This window comes from Pteropus medius, unplaced genomic scaffold (genome assembly GCF_902729225.1).
Source record: "Pteropus medius unplaced genomic scaffold, Ma_sr-lr_union100, whole genome shotgun sequence".
Classification (NCBI taxonomy): Eukaryota; Metazoa; Chordata; class Mammalia; order Chiroptera; family Pteropodidae; genus Pteropus; species Pteropus medius.
The window spans coordinates 3,864,000-3,872,322 of record NW_024354886.1 but is presented as its reverse complement, the minus strand read 5'-3'; positions in this window follow the sequence as shown (position 1 = coordinate 3,872,322).

The following is an 8,323-nucleotide window of genomic DNA, read 5'->3' as shown; positions in this document are numbered from 1 at the left end:
TGTTCCTCTACCCCAATGGTTGTACTCTAGGCCTGCCACACGACTCTCTTCCTGGAGTTTCCCTTCACCATAAACCTGGAGATCTTTCGCTTCTTTCTTTACTCGGATCCCATTTCATGGATATCATGTCTTATTTTTTGTGACATTTTCTCCTTCACTTTTGTGGCAAATGTCATCTAGTTTTTTCTTGAGAAAGTATAGATAAATGTTATGAGACCTAGGATGAAAGTGTCTTTATACTAGACTCACATTTGATTGATATTTTGGCTAGGAAACAGTGTTCTCTCAGTATTTGAAGGGGTTGGTTATTCTATTGTATTCTACCTTGATGTCATTCTGATTCTTAGCCCTTTCTAGGTGGCCTGATTTTTCTCTCCAGAAGCTTTTAGGATCCTCCCTTTTTCTATCACTGTTGTTCCTGGTTTAGGTCTTTTTGTATTCATTGTACCAGGGCACTGGGGAAGACTTTCATTCTGGCAACTCACTGCCTTAATTTCTGGGGGAAAAAATTTTCATTTCTTGTTCTAGAATTACTATAAATGGGATATCAGGTTTCTTGAGTTCATCCTCAAATTCTATTTTCTCTTTTCTATTTCCCATCTCCTTTTCTCTCTGGGAGAGATTGTCAACTTTACCTTTCAAATCTTCCAGGAAGAATCTTTTGTAATTACTGTTTTTAATTTTCAAGACTTTGTACTTGTTTTACGACTGCTTTTCTCTTTCTTATATTTTAATATTATCATGTTCCCATTTCATGGATGCTCTTTGAGGCTATTAGAGATTTTTGTTTGTTAAGACTTTCTTCTCTATATTGACTGTTTTGTTTGGAACTCTAAACTTCCTGAGATTTTCCTCATATATCTGTTGGTTCTTGATTATCTATTCAATTTTAAGAGGTAATGATTTTTTAAAAGGCTGTTTTAACTTTTGTGTGTTGGGGGAAGGGAAAGAGTACTTGATATCTGGGGGGCTTCCGTGTAAGGCAAAAGGTGGCAAGCTGGATGTTTTATTGGGGATGTTCCTTCATCAATTTTCATAAATAGGTCTTTTCTCCACTTCCAGAGAGGAATTCTGGAATTCTCTAATAACCTGTAATCCGGGTTTCAGTTCGGTAGGTCTAGAGTGGGGCCTGAGGTTCTGTATTTCTAATCAGCTTCCAGAGAATGCTATTGGTTCTTGGCCAACAATCTGAGTGGCAAGATTCTAATATAAACTTGATTCCTAGTGTTCTGAAATGTGAGGAGAGTGGAAAGCGGCAGGGCCATTGATTTCATGAAATCATTTTGATTTCATGAAAACATTTTTTTAATTTCCTACTGAAAGGATGGAGTGGCTAAAAGTGTTTTTATTGGACTTTCTCTCAGCCCCCCTCTGGAAGACACTAGATTCCAGTAATTTGTACCAGCTTCTCCTTTCTTCTTTATCAGGCCCGAGAAGAGAAATAGTGTCTCACCATTTGGTATGTAGAGTTCCATTTTAACGCCCATTTTCATAATAGCACTTGGTCCTGCCCTCATTGGTGCCTTATATCCCCAAGTCCAGATCTCCTTAGTTCAATTTCTTGAGATGGTAAATCTCCAAGGAGTAGTGAGGAGATCTGGCAAGATCTAACTGCCCCTTTTACAGATTTTTCAGCTAATCCAACATTCAGGTCTACCCCACACCCACCCCCCATCAACTCTTCTCCCGCCCCTTTCAGAAGTACCTATACTCTCCTAAGCCTTTCTAGAAGTCTAATGTGAATCAGCTAGTTTTTACTGGCTCTTTTTGCAGACTTGTTTTAGCTTTCTCTGATTTGTTCATCCATCTACTTCCATTCTCCAAAATTTTGAGTTCTCATCTGCTGTTGTTCTTTCTCCCATTCTTTTTGTTCTTGTCGATTTTATTATCTTGTGTGTGTGTTTTTAAAAACCATATGCTAACATATTAGTAAAGTGGGGGCGATAAATGCAAGTGCTCAATCCACACATTTTAACTGTCTATCATCAAATGTTCCCAGAAATGTCCCTCTCATTGTAGACTACTATAGCGTAGATGCAGACTGAGTTTAAATCTGCCATCATTTTATTGCTTATTTGTTCCACCTTTACTATGTTCCTTTTCGTCATCTTCTGTTTGGTTGAGTAATTTTTATTATTCCTTTTTCCCTCTCTACTAGTTTATGAGTTATATCCTATTTTTTTCTGTGTAGTAGTTTCTATTTACTTTTATTCTATAACTGAAAGAAATAAAGAACAGAGATGTTAGATAAATTGTCCAGGGTTATACACAGTTAATGATAGAGCTGGGATTCAATCCCTAGCAATTTGACTTAAGAGTTTTTAACTTTAACCACTAAACTAAGTGATTTCCCCAAATTTATTTTGCTAAACAAATGGCAGACATTCATTTCCTACACCAAAGTCCAAGCACTTTAACTTACACTATGCTGCCTTAGGATTTAGTTCAAACCAGACCTATCGTTCACACTTTTTTTTATTCCTCTTTTTAAAATTCTTTTCATGATTAGTCTAAAAATTACAACAGGTATTCTTTTTATCAATTGTGGTAATAATTTATGTAAAATTAACTACAGCTACTCAGTAGTTCAATGACTTTTGACAAATGTATATACTTTTGTTTTTCCATATCACAATCAACTTACAGAATGTTTTCATCATTCTGAAAAATTCCCTCATGCCCCTGAAGTCGGTCCTCTCCTCTACCTCCAAAAACCACCAATCTGTTTCCTATCACTATAGTTTAGTTTGCATTTTTGAGAATTTCATATAAATGGAATCATACATTATATGACAACAGGTATTCTTGACTAATCAAAAGACAATGTTAATCGTAGAACTTTACCCTGTTCCCAGGCAATGAGAGGATCTTAAAACACTTTAATTCTAGAATTCTCTAATTATCCTCTAATCTGCCACTATATTTTAATATGCATATTGTGTTAGTCAGGGTTCTCCAAAGAAACCAAACATCTGGATGGATGGATAGATAGATAGATAGAGAGAGAGAGAGATAGATAGATAGATAGATAGATAGATAGATAGATAGATAGATAGATAGATAGATAGATAAATTTATTATAGGAATTGATTCAAGCAATCATGGAGGCCAAGAAGTCCCACAATCTGTTTCTGCAAGCTGGAGGATCAGGAAAGCAGGTGGTATAATTCAGTCCAAGTTCAAAGGCTGAGAACCAGGAGCACCAATGTCCAAGAGCAAAAGATGGATGTCTCTGCTCAGAGAGCAAATTTGACCTTCCCCTAACTTTCTATCCTATTCAGGTCTTCAACGCGTTGGACGATGCCCATCCACATTGGTGAGGGTGATCTTTACTCAGTCTACCAATGCAAATGCTATTTTCTTCTTGAAACACCTTCACAGACTTGCCTCGAAATGTTTTACCAGCTATCTGGGCAACTCTTAGCCCAGTCAAGTTGACACATAGTTAACCATCATACATATGAATCACTTAGGGGGACCTTGTTAAAATGAGGGTTCTGTTTGGGGAGATGCTATTATTTTTGTGTATTTTTTTCTCTCTTTAGTAAAATTACACCAAGCAGATGGTTACTTACAGGATCAGTTCTTTTGCTAAAATATGGAAATAACATATTCTATGGTGTCCTGAGTTCACTCATGATTAAGAGCTTAGGACTTAACAGAAATGCTAATTAAAAGTTAAAATGAAAAGACATTAACTCAAGTTGAACAATTTCCACTTGCTACAAACTGTTTACTTTCAGGCTTGTGGTTTAATATTCTGCTGGGTATATAGTAAAATGTTCTAGCTAGAATTCAAGTCCAAAAAGGATAATGCAAGCCATGTTAGATAGATAATTTAAAACGTATTGTACCACGCTCTCTTGCCTGACTAGATCTTAGAGCATGGAAATAATGCAAGTCATTTCCCTGTTCCAAAAATCATCAGGGACTACTGTATCTTCATATCGTTTCCTACACAACAGCCTCCATGTTTTGACTTTATTTTACCTTTCCAGCCTATTCTCTCACATCTCCCATTTTTGGGTCAAACAGGGTAATCCACTGTTCCCCGAATCTATTCTAAATGGTATTCTACCATTTTCTGCTTATGCTAGTACTCAGCCTGGACCACACTCCCTCTACTATCCTTCTAGCTGACACTCAACCCAAGCTTTAAGGTGGAGCTGAAATGACTTCTTCAGGGAGCCTTCTCTCCTTCCCTCTTCTCCAAACAGACGAACTCACTCTCTTTTCTCTAAACTCTAATTTTATTTGCATTATTCTAGAAATGCTTATATGCTATTGCATGTTTCGGTTATTAAAATACTTGCCTTATTCCTGTGATTAGGCTGTAGCTTCAAGTCTGAGAGCATAGCCTTCATCTTTGTGATCTTCACAGGTGTAAAATAGATCCTTATCTGCAGCTCACAAATAATTATTGAATGAATATACATTTTAGTGTAACTAAGAGAGGCTCCAGAGAACTTAGGCTGACTCATCGCTTCCTCAATCCTTGGGCCCTCAGACCCAACAGGATCTCATGAATAACCCTTCATCATCTCTACATTTGAAGTGATTGTACCAGCATTATAAAAAAACTAAGTTTGAACTTGGATTAATCAATTTTCTCCTTTGTTCCCATGTCCAATCAGTCATCAAACTGTTGTCTTCTGATATTTGATTTGACCCTTCCCTTCCCTCCTCTCTAACATCTCTTTCACCATTCTGGTCAATGCCCTTTTATTTTCATAATACCTAATTAACTATAGTAAATTCTTCCTGGTTTACCTAAAACTGTTCCTGCTCTAGTTTATCCTGTACATAATGGGGACCATAAAAATAATAATATCAGAGTTAAGAAATTTGTAAGTGAGATATGGCATGCATACTGGACCTATTTTGTACAAGTACCCACTATTTCTTTGAAGAATCACCTCTTGCCCATATCCTCTGGTTCTAGTTAGTAGACCACAACCAGACCTCATCAGATTAGCATGCCTTTCTGGCCACAGCTATCTGTTGGAAGAGACAGCACCCTAATGACATAATTTAGTCTCTTGACTTGACCTTGCCTAAAGCCAGATGCACCCCTGGACTTTCTGGATATAAGTCTATAGATTTCCTTTATTACTCAAACTAGTTTGAGTTTTTTAAGTGTAACGAAGATCTTTGATAAATTCAGTATGTACAGCACAAAGCACAGTACTTTGCAGTGTTAGATATTGTTATCCCTATACCCTTGCCATACTTCATATCCAATTCAACCCTTTTTTTCTTAACATCTGCCCACAGGAACTAGTTAGGATAATTTTTCTTATTATTCTCTGTATATTGTCCCTATGCCTGGGCTGCTCTGTCACTAAACTAATGTCATTCCACACTCTTTTCACAAATTCATATCCATCACTATTTAGAACCTGGCTAAAAGAAGTCTCCCATTCTCCATTTGAATAATGGTGGCTCCACACTGTTCATCAACTTATCTAGTTTCTCCTGCATGTGTTTCTAGTTGTTTCCAGCTTGCTTCTTGATCACATACTAGTCAAGTCAAGGAAAAATACATTCTATGTTTACATATGATTACTGGGCCCTTTCTAGGTTGAGATTTTGTCATCATTTTCCAAAGCAACTTGTATAGTGTTGGACATACGGTAGGTGTTCAATAAGTGTCTGTAATAGGAATGAATGCAATTAAATTTAGAGGCCATAGGATTCAATGTAAAGCCTGTTGTTAGCCTAGCTAAACTTTTGTTTTCTAAGCAAACTCTATATTCTTAAACCATTTTCATTACAGTATAAAAACACTGCAATGATTCCAAACTCCAACGTTCTTCCCAATTATGGTTTCAAAATTCTCTTGGGTCTAAGGAAGGAATATTCTATTAAAACTAATTTATCAATCAAAGCCTATTTTCTTTTCATCATATACATTTTATTAATCCAGTGGGCACTGTGTCTGACCCTTCAGAGGTTTCTTGCCTTGGTAAACTAATGGTAATAGTAAAGAGTTGACTAACAGATCCTGAGATGCTGAAAAAAAAAATTGGGGGAGAAATTTTTTGTATTCATGTTTCCACTTTTAGTCTAAATGTTAAAAACATTCTTCTACTCCAATTAAGTTAGTTTCTACTTAGAAACGCAGGATTTTAAAAACACTACTATTTAGAATCTGTGCCTCTGTTTGTTGAACTTAATTGCTGTTTGGTTTAATGGAAAAGCCAGGAACTGGTGACTTTAAACTCTTTAAAATAGCTAAAGATTAAAATCAATGAAATTTAGAGCCTCTGGTATTTTTGATACATGTTCTGAATTTGTTTTTAATAACATAATTGTCCCATGTTATATTTAAGATTACTTCATAGTGAACTGGTTATGTATGCAGTTACATTAACAGAAACCAATTCAAAATGTCAAAAACAAAACTGAGGACAACTGCAACGTTACAATTAAGAAAGTGGAAGTTGAAAATGGAAGAGAAACACTTAGATTGAATAAGGTCTTTCTATGAAAGCTCTGAATAGAAAAATCTAGAGGTTAGGTTAACAATGCATTTTCAACAGCATTAAAATCATTATTTTACTTACTGTTATGAGTGGAACTCAATCCATTTTCTCAAGGTGTTTTATTTATTAATTTTAGTGGAAAAAGATAGCTCCCAACCACACAAATGGAATTGTGTTAAATTTTGAAACCATCCATCAAGAAATAAGTTTACTAATCATATATGCAAATGGGTATATTTCACATTTTAAAAGAAGAAATTCAGTATTCTTGTTTCTATTAGTCTTCGGTTATTTTTTCTTAACTAAAAGTAACTGTAATATTCTTGCCCCTGCAGCTTCCCTTCCACAATTATCTTTTCTTCCACACCTTCCCTCCAAATGATTATTCCCCCTAGCCTTAGAACACCTGACATTAATTCATACTGTTTCATCTTCAGTTTTCAAAACATTGCCCTGCCCTTAGCTCCATAAGCCACCCTCTCTTCTTTTAAAAAACTGGTTAACAGTATTTTTGCTATCACTTTGCCAGAGGGTGCTACACTGTAATTGGGAAAACATCTTTGTAATACAAATTGGCTTCATTACTTTTCACCAAACTTTCAAATTCAAAACACAATATATTTAAATCTCTTAGGATAATGAATACCTATACTTCGAAAGTAGCAGTACGTTCAATTTAAACATTTGGAAGACTTGGATCCTAAGACTTTGTCTTCATTCTCTAACGCTAGAATCTGTGTCTTTGATCATCAAAACCAGGCAAGAAATTGTGAAAGTAACACCAAGCTACACCATCAGCGTGGGCAGAAGAAACTTTCAAAATGTCATTCATCTTCACATTTAAAGGCAGTTTATCCATACGTCGTTTATAAATATCATTAAATATTGGTGCTTAAGACTTCAGTCATATCAGGTAAGCTTTCCGATTTAGAGGCAAAAGGGGAATGGCAAAGGAGCCCTCTTCCCTTCTTAAATTTCTTTATAAAACAAAAGCCAGTCTGATTACATCTGAAAGCCAGAAGTTGCCATTTGTCAAGCATCTTTTACAAAGCCGCTTATCGCATTAAATTAACCGACTCCTAGCCAAATCAGGTTTAAGAAGAGTATTTCCCATGCCTACAGTGATAAACGAGTTACCAGACGTCCTTAAGCAGACTGTCAAACTTTTGTGTTTACTCTTTTTAAACACAGAGGGGAGAGGATGGCAAAACGAAAAGTCAGGTCTGTTTTAAGAAAGATGCCTCGTGGGGAACAAGACGCTCACCTGTACACAAGAGGCAGGTCTTTCCCGGCTGTCCTCACTGGGGGAGGGGACAGACATCGCTAGACCTTTGTCCTCCGGACCCGAGCACGGGGTGGGGTGGGGAACGACTTTCTGGGAGTAGAGCAGGCACCCGCACCCCAAGGAACTACAAACCGATTTTGACTTCAGTGACTGCCCTGGCTTAACCGTTGAAGGGACCCTTTAGCTCCGGGAAGGGGTTTGTTACCCAAAACCTTAGCCGCCTGCCCCGCAGGCATAGGGGAAGGGGACGACTGAACACTCTCAAGAATAGGGACCCCCGTCTTTCCCAACTAGACCCGAACGTCCCCAGCTCTCTTGTCGGGCTCAGCCCGCGGCAGACTGGGCTGGGGAGAGTCGGGGCCCCAGCGGGCGCAGACCCGTCTCTGCTCCGCGCCCCCGCCGCGTCCGCACCGCCACCGTGAGGCCGAACCGGGGACGGTGCCCCGTGGCGGCGGCGGCTCCGCGATCCTCTGCGCCACCCCGGCCGCTGCCGCGTCCGACACGGGCGGGGGGATTTTTTCTCGTTTCCCCCCTTTCGCGCTCTCGCTCCGTT